At 52.1% G+C, this 13,015-nt stretch overlaps 1 long non-coding RNA gene across 15 annotated transcripts in view; it reads left to right on the top strand.

Moving 5' to 3' along the window:
* LOC123853820 (uncharacterized) overlaps positions 1-13,015 on the top strand; it is a 211,861-nt gene that overhangs the window by 120,606 nt on the left and 78,240 nt on the right. For all 15 annotated transcript variants that reach the window (XR_010408637.1, XR_006793209.2, XR_010408635.1 and 12 more), the window contains exon 2: positions 8,295-8,362. This is a non-coding gene — a long non-coding RNA (uncharacterized LOC123853820). The remainder of the gene's footprint in view (positions 1-8,294; positions 8,363-13,015) is intronic.

Here is a 13,015-nt window from a genome sequence, read left to right as displayed (position 1 = left end):
CACGGTTCCTCTCATGAAGGTGTTGTATGCTCTACGGGGCTCTGGGGAGCCACACACAGGAGGCATATGCCCACCCTAAAGGAATTTAAGATCTCCTTGCGGGGGAGAGAAGATAGGTAACCTCTCCCATCTGTCCTCATGTTTGGTGCCCATGGGGGCGGGGGGTACGAGCAGTAACACTGCAGCTCAAGGGCCAGCCACCACTGAGGGCTGGAAAGTGAAGTGGCTTCTCGTAGGAGGCGGTACCTGGGCCGGGCCTAGAGGGAAGGTGTTAGGGAGGGGCAGAGGGAGGGAGGCCTTGCAGGTGTGGGGAGCGAAGATAGATAACAATGGAGAAGTCCTGCAAACAAGTCTGGGGAGAAGAGGGACAGAGCACCGAAGGCCTCTGATTTCAGGCAGGCGGGTTTGGTCTGTGCATAGAAGGCAGTAGGGAGCTGCTGACGACTGTTGAGCAGAGTTAGACGTAACCGATATTTCAGAAGGATAACCTGGGGGAGCAATACAGAAGGGGCTGGCACAGGCAAGCTGAAAGGGGGGGTGGGGGTTTACAGCGGCAGCAGAAGGCAGAATAGCAAGGGCATTGCCAGTTTTACCCCTGGAGCCAGAGGAGCTTGGTACAAATGTGGACTCAACTATTTACTAGCCTTGTGACCTTGAGCTAGTTTTAAATCTTTCTGTAGGTCAATGACCTCATCTTCCACATAGGGATACTAATATTCACTCGTTTGTTTGACCGAAAGAGGGTTGCATTCTACAATGGATGCTGATCATACAGTGGAGAACCAGATACGTTCTCTGCACGCAAAGACACAAACTAAAATTAAATAAACACATGCGATCATTTCAGATGCGGTCAAGTGCTGTGAAGAGTAGGGTGGCTCGTACTGCTTGGGTGGCCCATGTCTTAGGGTCATCATGGATGGCCTCTCAGAAAGTGCAGTCTGAGCCAAGGCTCTGGAAGTTAAAGTGTTCCCGGCTTAGGAAACAGTAAGTGCAAAGGCCCCGAGGCACCAAAGAGTGTGAAGCTTTTCAGCCCAGAAGTAGAGCTAGTGTGTGGAGGGATAGATAACAGGGTGAGACGCGGCACAAGGTGAGGGAATTAAGTAAGGGAGAGCATGTAAAGGGCTGGGACACAGTAAGTACTCAGCAAATGACATTTTTATTATGTGGACATTTTGGACCAGAGGTTAACAAGAGCCTCAGCTGTGGTCATGGTTGTGGGGACGTAAGAGAAGATGGATCATGAACCACATTAGCAGAACTGACCGGAGGTAGTGATTCATGTGATTTGGGGGGATATTGAGAGAGTAAGTTAAAATCACTGAAATGGGAAGGTGCTGAGGGGAGCCTGGTTGAGGGGGAAAGAAGGAGTTACCACTGGATGTGGAGAATTTTTCTTTGGAAATCGGTGGTCAGCCTGCCCTGCAGGCAGGTTGCACCCTGGGGCTTAGGAGAAAGGACAGGGGCAGGGATTTGGGGAATCTTCAAGGACCAGGGGAGAGGATGGACGTTCAGCCGGGCTGAGGTTGGAGCCTTGGGGTCCCCCTAATACTGGACCCAGGAGGAAGAGGAGGGGGGGAGCTCCCTGAGCCTGGACACCCAAACTAAAGCCCACGAGGATCCTGGTTCTCAGGCTCAAATCCACTCTCGCTGTCCCACGCTGTCACAGAGCAGCAGGCCCCTTATTTCTGGCGTGGCCTCGGCTGTCTCCATGGAGCTTGGCCTCTGTTTCCAGCCAGGGGTTATGTAACAGGCTCCGGGAAGTGCACAGAACCGCAGGTCCTGCACCAAAGCGGTTGATGTCATCAGAGCCCTCTGGGTGTGAGGGCACAGGTATTTGGAAAATGCCACGGAGCAGGTCTGTTAACCCTCTGGCCTGCAGCGTGTCAGCTGGGTTAGGATTCTTGGTCAAGTTTACAGTCCAAGCCAGCATGGACTGCATCCTTCAGTGGGAAGTGCTACTCTCCAGTCAGTGAAGTCTATGGCTGCCTCCGAAATCACCCACACTTGCCACCTGGCGTGCGACTCACCCCTGGTCTGTGGATCACACAGGAGGTCCCAGGTGCACCCCTGCCGGATCTCACCTCGAGCTGCAACTGGGGGACAAGCTTGCCATATCTATTCCTGATTTCACAAGCAATCCTGCAACTTCTATTCTGACTGTTCTTTTTTAAGATTGCATGTATAGTTTTATTTCTGATTTAAGACGATGGATGTCCATTTGATTTGTATTACCTTTTTAAATACCAAGGCTTTCTTTTTTCTTTTTACCCTTCACCAAACAATGCCTATTCACTTTAGACACATCGAAATAAAACACATTGCCCATACACTCGCTACCCAGAAATGACAGTGGTTAACCTTTTGCCTTCTCCTTCCAAGTTCGTTTTTGTAAACTATGCAATTCTGTAATCTATTTATTTTTACGTTGCTAGCAGTTAACACTTAGCAGTTCCTTACCGCTGACTAGGAAACATGCTACGCAGTTGAACGCGTGGCTTAGTTTAGTACCAATACCCAATGTGTGAAATACAGACCAGCATAATCCCATTTTCCATCCTCAATTGGAAGTAACAGGAATGGTCATGGCTAACAGTTGTGGAAGGCTTACTAGTGACAAAGAATGGTCACTACTGTGGCTCCCATTGTTCAGGTGGGAAAGTGGATACGCAGGAGGGGATCCAGGCTGACGCAGCTAGTTGGTGGCCAAGCTAGGATTTTAGTCTTAGACTCTCTGACTCTAGGACCCATAAGTGTGTGACATCATTTTGCTTATTTACCAAGACTCTCTGTCATCCATTTGCAGCATTTCTGCTGGATCCTCGACATCCCCTTGTCTGTCCTCTGTGCTCATTGCCCATGCCTGGAATGGGGGCAGTTTTGCAGAATGAAGTCCGTGTCAGTGTATTCCCTGTTCAGGAAGAGGGACACTTTCCTTTGCCGCTTTGGTCCCTCCTCCAAGACTCCTTAATATAGTCGGCATGGGATGGATGTTTATCTCCTTCCAGAAAGTGTATACTTGCCTCAACCTTTTTGGAATCAGAAGCTGAGATTTGGCTAGAACTCTTTACAAAGATTATAATCCAGCTGACAATAAGTTGGCACATTCCAGCGCCCCTCTCGTCCTCATTCAACTGGGTCACCTGGGATCCGTATGGATTAGGAGCAAGGAAACAAGATTTCCGTTGTTTCAAGTCAAAGACTGTTGTTTAGAACCGGTTGGCTTTCCCATAAAGTCACTGTCCTGGACCACACTCATACGTGCATAGCCACGTGCTCGCCCATACACACACGCTCACCCATACGTATATTTTTGAGGTGAGGTTGCCCCATATACGATACATTCCCATGCCACTTTGATTAAAGAGCAAAAGTACCATAGGCTCCACTGTAGGCTCAGGAGAGCCAGGTCAGTCTCCTAGAGAGGCACATAGAGATGATTTCATGGGTAGATCACGCTGCACGGAGTGCTCCTCGGCCTGTGTACTTCCGCATCACCGCCTCATTCCTTAGACAGACCTCGCTTTGCAGTAGCCATGAAGGTGTGAGCGCTAAATCCCCCTGGATTGACCGGAGCTTCATCCGTCAGTGGCGGTGCTGACTTAGGAGTCCAGGTAGGTAGGGAAATTTTTTTTTCCCCAGGGGAAAGCCCCAGGAAGGTACACTAGGAAAGAGAGGGAAAAGCCAGCTGCCTTGCCACAGTACTCATTTTGGTGAGATGAAGGATAATCCTCACTCAGTGTCTACTTGTCCTAACATTCCAGTAACAGTTCTTTGGTGTTCTAGCTGTTTATGAGCTAAGGAGATGGGCACCGACTCCTATTAAGAGGCATCTCGTCTCGAGAGACTCCTTGGAGGGGAGGTGGGAGGGAGATGGAGGGAGGGGGAGAGAGAGAGAGAGACGGTGTATTTAGGGAAATATGCATATATGAGTGTTCTCCAAGTACGCATTTCACAGTTGGGCCAGAATAATTAGGAGGTGAATTGCCATCTGGGCATGTCAGTCCTTTTGTTTACTTGTACTGAATTAGTGCCAATTAATAAAGCCCTTGATGTGAGTTTGGAATGTCCCAACTTTTCTTTTGTGAAAAAGTAACTGTCTGTCTATCTATCTATCTATCTGTCTATCTATCTATCTCTTCTGGTTGGGGCTCTGTTTGATTTTAGCTGGAGTGAGTGAGTTTGTGGGTAAGACCAGTGGGCAGCTGACCCATCTGAAAGCCAGACCGGGATGGGATGGGGAGGAGAACAGGGTGGGCAGCAGAGAACGTCTTACCACCCTTCCTCAGCAAGAAAATTAAAAAAGATAAATAAACCCTAATCCTGACCTGGGGGCATATCCCATTAAAGAGCCAGGTTAATTTTTCCTGCCGATACAACCCTTGAATTCATTGTACGAATTAGACGGTTCCATGGGCCTCATTTGCCAGATCAGATTGTGTAATTATCTTTTATAGGCCTGGGTGTGATGTATGCTCGGTGTTTACGCTGCAGGGGGCTGAGCGTGTGTTTGGACTTCGGAGGTGCTGGGTTTACCTGCCAGGCTGAGCCGCTTCCACACGACGGGGGTGGGAGCTGGGGTGTCTGCCTGGTCCCAAGCAGGCCCGGCGCACCTGCATGCAACAGACGAGCTGGGGACGGAGTCAGGGGAGCGTCGCTGGGAGGCACTTAGGGCTGGGGCGGGGGGCTCCGGGAAAGAGCAGTGGTGTTGAGGATTGCCAAGGGCCTTCAACAAAGGGTCCGCGTAAAGGGTGGCGAGTTTGGAGGTTAGAAGGAAGTCAGACTCCGAGCTGGATTAGATGCTCGTGACCTTAGGCACTTTTGTCTTCATGAGCCCCTTCCAACATTAAAAAAAAAAAAAAAAGTTAAAAATGACATTTTATGATTGCAGTGGTGTAAGGATAGATTTGTTGTTATATAGGCATTCATATTATATTCGTTTTATTCCTTCTAATTTTATAAGAAATTAGAACACTTCCGCGGATGGGGTCCTGGGCACTGCCTTCTGCGCTCAGTGGGCATCAGCCTTAGGTACGTGCCTCGAAATGGGACCCAGTGGTTTGGCTTCCTGCCAGCTACTTGACCTGCTCTGTGGAAGTCACTCCCCTCTGACGTCGGACCCGTTCAGAAGGTCCAAGAGTTCTCCCAACCTGCAACCCTTCTTTTGGCCAAAGAGGGGCCGCTCACTTATAGAGTGTTAAAAGCCCGTGTCTGAGCTCGCCTGTGTGGCCTGCCCTCCCCTGGCCTACCCTCCCTCTGCGGCAGTGCGTGGCCTTCCGTTGTCTGCATGACTGACAGCCTAGGCTGTGCGCTTTCTGGAGAGGTGGTGGGCTGGGGTGGGACTGGACGCGTTCCAGGCCAGTGTCTTCTTGTGGCCGCACCTGCTGGGCCTTTTGTTCCTCAGTCGGAGGGATCCTGGAGGACCAGCCCCCTTCCATCTTGGCTGGAGGTGGTTGGGCCAAGAACCACTAGGTGGTGTTCGGCTCAAAGCATCCCTGGAGGTACCCGGAAGGAACTAGTTGGGGTGGGGGGTACAGATGGAAAGGAGGGACCGTTGGGGGCCGGCTGTGGGCAGCCCGTGGCAAGCTCTGGCCTCCCTCAGAGGTCTGGTGCCAGGCATGGCCTGCTGCCATTGGCCTGTTCCGAGGGAGTGCCATCCACTCCGGGTCCTGCCGTGGTCCACCCTGAGGACAGAAAGGCAGCGGGGTGGGTGTGTAGGGCTCTGTGTGGCGGATGCTGAGCCAGTGTGCCGTGGACAGGGGGAGGCTGCCTCCACGGTCCCCCCTGGCTTCCCGGAGGCCCTGCAGCCTGCCTGCCCTGGATGGGCCCATGGACACAAAAAACAAAGGGGAAGAGCCCCGCTCATTTTAAGGAACAGGGCAGAAACAAACCGTTCTGTTGATCGCCGTGTTTATCTTAGAGTCTGTTTCAGGCTGGGGGTTGGATTGCCGAGAACTGGATTAAGGGGGAGGGGGGCAGCTGTCTCTTGGGATGTGAGTGATGTCTCTCCCCATCTGGCACTCCGGAAGTCAGCTGGGCGGGTCTCGGGGCCTACTGGACAGGCGGTGGGGAGGGTAAGAAGGGTGGGGTGGCATCCGTTTGCCTGAGGTTTCTGGGGAAGGGGACATAAGGCGGGTGTTTGGGGGTATCCCTGCTAAGCCCTGGCTACCCAGAGTGTGTTCTGTGGACCACCAGTGTTGGGTTTACCCAGGAGCTTATTAGAAATGCAGGTTCTCAGGCTGCCACCTCAAACCCATTGAATTTGAATTTTAACAATCTCCAGATGATCCTTCCATTTTGATGCATATTAGACTTACCTGGGTAGCTTAATTTTTTTTTTTTTTTTTTAACCCAATGCTCAGACCTGAGTTTATGCCAATCAGAAACCACTGGGAGTGGGACCTGGGCTTTAGGATGATTTTCCAGCTGCCTGGGGGGAGGAGACAGTGGTTTCAGCAGGTAGCCAAGTCTGGGAACCTGGACTATGAGAACCCTTTCTCCCCTCCAAATCTTGTCCCCCCTACCGTAGGGTTTAAGTTTCCCACTTCCCCACTCCCCAAGGTCTGCTCCTACATTGGTTGGATTGAAATGTCTTGGGGCCGGCTGAGCTTAGATTGACTTGTATTAAATTTCCTATCTCCCCTGGAAGGGTAACCTGGAATCATTTCCATTCCTCTAGGCTTTAGCTTGAAGGAGGTTATGGGATGCTCCCCACCTAACAAACTGAACGTGGGTTGGGCGTGGGGGTGGCGTTACATAAAGCAGTAACAGGAGCAAGAATCCATTCTGCTGCCCGACTTGGAGTTGGAGGGTATGTTGTGGTTTTGCTTGCTTCTTTTTGATGAGTTTTCTAGCATGGGCAAGGCATCTAGTTAGGTCTCGGGTGTTGCATGGTGCATCGGAGCTAAAATGCTTGAGTTCCTTGCCCTGTAGTCAAGAGCCCCACGTTGCATTTGAGGTTGGTCTTGGGATAAGTTGGTGGGCATGGTGGAAGAAGCTGTCCCAGCAGACGTGTGTCTGCAGGTTGGGGGGGGGTGTTTCTGGGGCACAGGGGATGCTGCCCTGGTGGTAGGCATTGGTTGCTGGGGTTGGCCACAGAGTACCAGCCTGGACCCTGTCCTCTGTAACTCTAGAAACCACGGGAGTGATCCAAGCCCCAAGATGATGTATGTATGTGTGCATCCAGCGAAAGAACAAAACACCACCCAAACAATCCTCTCCCTTGTGAGTGAAGGTTACAAGTTTTCTGTTTCAAATCTGATGGTATTATTTTTCCCCTTTTTTCTTTCTTCTCTGTTTTCATTTGCCAGCCTAGGGGTCTAGAGTGATTTCTTTGAGCCTAATGATGGGGAAGCTTAGAATGGGGCTATTATCTTAAACACCTTTTGAAATACTACTCTTCCTGGTGTCTGAATCAGGTTGGACAGAGGTCGGATTTAAAGATTAAATATCTATTTTAGCAGCAGCAGCAACTCTGCTGGTAACCTTGCACGTTTGCTTAGGAATTATAGGGATGACACGCAATGGCCTTGCACTCCAGAAACTTAGAAAGGAGTAAATGAAAGTAGAGCTAATAAAGATAGGGACCGGGCACAGAGCTAGATGTTCCTTATGTGCTATCCCATGTCATGAGTTCAGATGTGCCATGAGGTCAGAACATAAAAAAATTCAGAAAAGTGTCATGTAAAAGGGCCCCCCAAAACAGTACAACTCAGGACTGTGGCAATAGATTATTATTATTATTATTATTTTTGGTAAAGGTCCACTGTAAATTTGTTTTAGCTTGGAAAAAGATTGCTATCCAATGTAATATTCATTTCATTTTCTTGTAGGTCTGGGTATTAGGATGATCACCTGTATTTCTTTGAAAGTATCCTTCCCGCTTGCCATGTCTGTGACGAACAGAGGAAATGGATTTTTGCCTTGATTCAGAATGAATGCAGTTTTATTCTATATTAAAGACTAAACAATTATTGGGGCGCCTGGGTGGCTCAGTTGGTTAAGTGACTGCCTTCGGCTCAGGTCATGATCCTGGAGTCCCTGGATCGAGTCCCACATCGGGCTCCTTGCTACTTGGGGAGCCTGCTTCTCCTTCTGACCCTCCCCCACTCATGTGCTCTCTCTCTCAAATAAATAAATAAAATCTTTAAAAAAAAAAAAAGACTGAACAATTATTAAACTCCTATGTCCTTGGGAGGTTGGCTGGCATTCAGAGACTGCTCCCTCTGTATTTTAAGTTTGAAGATGAGTTTTACTATGTTCTTTCTGGGTCTAACTCTCCCTTCTTTTTCTAGGTGAAATCAGAGGTGTGAGGCTGACCTGGGGAGGTGCTCCGAGCCAAGAAAGAAGGATAAGAAAGAAGGTGAGTGGCGGGCGGTAATCAGAGAGGAGTCACACCCTTGCTGCTCATGTTGCTCTGGGGGTTTTTATTCCTTCTGCAGCAAACCTCCTTTTCCCAGACATCCCTACTGCACCTGCACCCACATGCGAGCCCAGAGGGCTGATTGGCAGGCAGGAGCCTTGCAGTTAGCTGTCGGAGAAGGTCCAGAGACACAGGTTAATAAATACTAACAGTCATTGCAGTGAATTCCAGGTGGCTGGGTTCTCACAGCGTCTACCTGGGTAAACTCGTTCTCACCTCACCAGCGGGTGAGCATGTCATACCCAACCTACAGATGAGGAAGCAGAGGAACGCTTCCTCACCCGGGGTTGCCTTCTATCACTGCCTCCTTCTCTAGGCTGCTGACCTTCACTTCCCTAGCCCTCGGTTTTCCCATCTGTAAAATGGGGACAATGAAAGAGCCATCCCGGCCATGTCGTGGCATGAGATGAGAGGATTCAGGGTGAAGTGCCCGGCATAGTGCCTGGGATGGGTTAAGGACAGAGTTAATGTCAGCGGGGTTTTTGTTTTTTGTTTTTTTCTTCGTTAGCTCTGGATAGGATCTTGGGTGGATTATTAAGCCTCTGTTTCCTCACCTAGAAGATGGTGATGCTGATACCTTGTCCTCAGGGGAGGTCGTGAGTTACATGAGATAATACAATGAATACCAGTAAAAGTCTAGACCATGACAGATGCCCTATCTCTTCCCTTCCTTATGTATCTTACTCCGCATGGATCAGGCAGAAGGAAGATGTCCAGTGGTGTTAACTCCTCCATCCTCTAGGACACTAAATCCTGGCAATTGCTCCCCGGCAGTTTTCGGATTTGATCCTTCACCTCCCTTCTCCCAGCCACCTTGTTGATCCTGACTTTGGTAGCACAAGCTGGGATCCTCACGAGGGGCTCCAACCTTTGGATTTCCAGCCTTTCTTTCCCAAAATAATCCTACCTGTGTCTTCTCTAAACTTTTTTTTTTTTTTTTTTAGATTTTATTTATTTATTTGACAGAGAGAGAGACAGTAGAGAGGGACCACAAGCAGGGGGAGTGGGAGAGGGAGAAGCAGGCTTCCCGCCAAGCAGGGAGCCCGATGCGGGGCTCGATTCCAGGACTCTGGGATCATGACCCGAGCCGAAGGCAGACGCTCAATGACTGAGCCACCCAGGCGCCCTCTAAACTTCTTTCTTAAACCCAGTATTCATCATGCCACTTTCTGATTTAAAAAAAAAAGGCAAAACAAAACCGAAAAGCAACCTTATCATAGTTCTCTACTGGTTATCCTGGCAACCGATTCTCACCGGATACTTAATCTTAATTGCTACCACTTCCTCCCCAAATTTGGATCCTCACAGCCAAACTGACCTGCTTTGTATCCTCCCCCCAAACCTGGAGTATTTCCATTCCTGCCTCTGTGCTCACCCCCGGGTCGCTGCCATGTTGCCATCTATATGCTCACCTCCTCAAAACCCTACAAGCACAGAGGCCCACCCAGGGCACTGGATGCTCCTTCAGCTGGAACATCAGCTTCCGTTCTCCTCCCCCCTGGAGCCTTGACAGCGCTGGGGGCGGACTGGGGTTTTCTGTTACTTGGGTGTTTCTTCTACCCCGTCCCTCTCTTCCTGCATGTTTTCTGCAGAGACGAGTCGCTCAGATGATGGTGTGGGTCTCAGGTGGGAGGGCGGGCCTGGGGAGGAGTCGGTTGGTGAAGGGGTTCCTTAGCGGCTGTGTGTGCTTGGGTAACTGGCAGGCTGTGTGTGAGTTGGGGCGGGGGTGTGACTGAGTGACTCCAGGGGAATTTCCAGGCCGATTGTGGGCACTGCCTTTGTGAACACATCCTCCGCCTTAGCCCGCCCTCTGCCTTCCCTCCGCAGGTGACCTCAGCCTGAATAGCAGGTCATGCCCTAAGATCCAGGGCCCCTTGCACCCTTGGGAATGGCCTAACAGAGCGCTATGGGAGGCCCACTGTGTGCCAAGACTGTTCTAGGCAACAACACCATCCTGCTGTCGTGGGACTGGCCTTTTAGTGTGGCGGAGGGTAGATGATGAACAGCAGAATAGTAAATGTGTTAATTATCTCACACATAAGGTGATAGTGTTGTGCAAAAGAGCAGACCTGGGGGCAGGAAAGGCAGGCCAAGTGCGCAGGGCAGGGACGGGAGGGCAGGTTGCAGTGTTGAACAGGGCAGGCACCTCGCTGAGGAGGTGACCCCGAGCACAGGCTTGAAGGAGCCAGCCCGTGAACACGTTGGGGAAGAGTGTTCTGCAGTGGGAACGGTGACATTCAGGCTGAGGACAGGAGCACTGGTGGGGTTGGAATGAGGCCCAGGTCAGGGAGAGCCTGGGGGGCGGGGCGGGGGGGCGTCAGGCTTTCCCACTGAGGGACCTGGGAGCCACAGCAGGATCCTGAGACAAGCGTGCTGTGGTCGCACCTCCTAGGGGCTGGTATGGAGACCGAGAGGGGCAGAGCAGTGGAGGGGCGATGGCACGCACGGAAGGGGCATTGAGGTGCTTGTTCCTGTCCGGCCCGATCCCATGCATGTGACACGGAATGGCATTTACAGTGGGGATGAGCAGAGAAGCTTCCAGGCCCGTTCCTCAGGGGCTGATTCTCAACAGCTGTGATTGCCTAATTTAGGATGGCCTCTTGCACCGGGGTGGTGGCTTCCCATGAGGGTCCGTCTCCGCTCTCCCTGCCTGCAGAGCTACCAGGCGTCAGATGGGCCCGCTGCGGGGTCAGCAGCAAGGAAGAGAAGGGAAAGGGGAAACAGAAGGGAATGCGGGGAAATTATGGGAGGAGGGAGACCAGAGGCCCTCGTTGTCCCGTTCTAGTTGTGGGGAGGGCAGTGGGGGGAGCAGGCTGCCCTCGGAGCTGCAGCTCGAGGCTGTCCCTCGTGGTCCCCGCACAGCTCTCTTGGGGGCAGGGGGAGGCTCTCCCTGTTTCCCTTGCCTTTGCCTCATCTTCCTCCTCCGCTGACAGTTGCAGGAATGTCATGTCCTCATTCGCCGTTTGTCCTTCCTGTCCTGTGGTCGCCGTGACCATCCAGGTGGGGCTGGCTCAGCGTGCTCCTGAGCTCACGCCTAACACAATGTCTCTTTCTCATAATGCTTCCATGAGGACCTGGTCTTGGTGGTTGTTAGCTAATGTCCTGTGATCCTAAGTGCACCGAAAACTTAAGCCCGTAAGGGCACACGCCTCGCACCTTTCTCGGGGGACTTCTCTGTCACCTGTGCATATGGTGGAGGAACCAGCTGAGGACGGACGCCGGGACCTCCTCCTCCCCAATAAACCCTAGTAAACTCTTAGCAGCGTGTATGGGTATTTCTGAACGACTCATCCGAGCTCCTGGGCACCGACTCTGCTGGGGACACTTTCTACCCATGGCCGTGCTCTCCTCTTCTTCCAGACCCATGGCCCCCGGGGACGTGGAGCAAGATGGAGACCCACATGGCCAGAGTCCAAAGCAGTAACGACACGGTGGTACCCAATGGCGCTGATTTAGTGCACTTCCTTTTAAAGCCCTGTCACAGTCACTGCCTCTTGGCCCCCCGAGGCTCCTGTGTGACATCATCAGGAGGAAGAACTTTTTTTTTTTCTTACAGATGAGAAAGCCTGACATGCAGGGAGGACGCTCTCCGCTCGGGTCCATCCGTCCTGTGTGTGCGGGGCCGGGGGGGCTGCGTAGGGAGAGGTGCTGTGGCTGAGATGAGGATTTCTGCCATAACCATAATTGAGAGTGGAACGCCGGGGCTCTGGGAGAAAGAAGCAAGTCCCGGTTCTGAGCAGCAGTGGGGATGACCTCACCCCAGGGGACGAGAGCCGTCCAGAGGACTCGCAGATGGAACTTCCCCTCGGGGTCCAAATGTGAGTCACCGTGGCTCACGTCTGTGCAGCGGGCTCCGTCCCCAGGCCTCCCACTTCACCCTGGGACATCATGGTCACCGCTCAGGCCCGATGACTCACTTGGTCTCCCCGAGCCAGCCACTGGGGGTGGAGCCTCTCTCCCCTCTGGCATCTGTCACCTCGGCGCTGGGGACGCAGCTTGGCCGGCCGCGTCCCCGGACACGATGTGCAGGACGTGTGTAGCGGAGAAAGCCCCTCACGGCCTGCAAGTGTGCATCACGGCGACTGCTGCCAAAGCCGATTTCCAGATGCAGTTTGGAAAGTCCCGGGGGGCTCCGTGGGGCGCCCAGCGCTGCAGCCGTGCTTTCGGAACCCCGTAGATGGGTTGCACTCGGATACCTGGGAGGTGGGGGATGTGCGGCCGGCCACCCCCAGGGAGCACCCTGTCACCCCATGGAGACAAGAGGGGTTCACCCGAAAGGCCAGCGGCTGGCGGGGTGTTGTCAGGTTTCCCGCCACACCCAGGTGCGTGGCCTCTCCTGTCCTTCCCCCTCCCCCTTGGTTTTCATCTTCTGATGATTGAAATAGTGTCATCTCTTCTCAACCTGTCAGTCTCACACCTGCCGGGCGCCCCTGGCGGCGAGACGCCCAGCGCTGTCCAGCCTGATGTCATCTGTGTTTATGGTCTGTTTTAGAAACCAGGTAGTGGGAGGGACTTTCTGAGAATTAAAAAAGAGTAAAATCCCCAAACTGTTTCATTGAGGTTTTGGGGTTTGTTTGTTTTTTGTTTTGTTTT

This window comes from Mirounga angustirostris, unplaced genomic scaffold (assembly GCF_029215605.1).
Source record: "Mirounga angustirostris isolate CCGP_5_RB_7025 unplaced genomic scaffold, mMirAng1.0.hap1 SCAF_17, whole genome shotgun sequence".
In the NCBI taxonomy this organism is placed as follows: Eukaryota; Metazoa; Chordata; class Mammalia; order Carnivora; family Phocidae; genus Mirounga; species Mirounga angustirostris.
The sequence above is the reverse complement of the archived record's forward strand: the minus strand, read 5'-3'. Positions and strand labels throughout refer to the sequence as shown.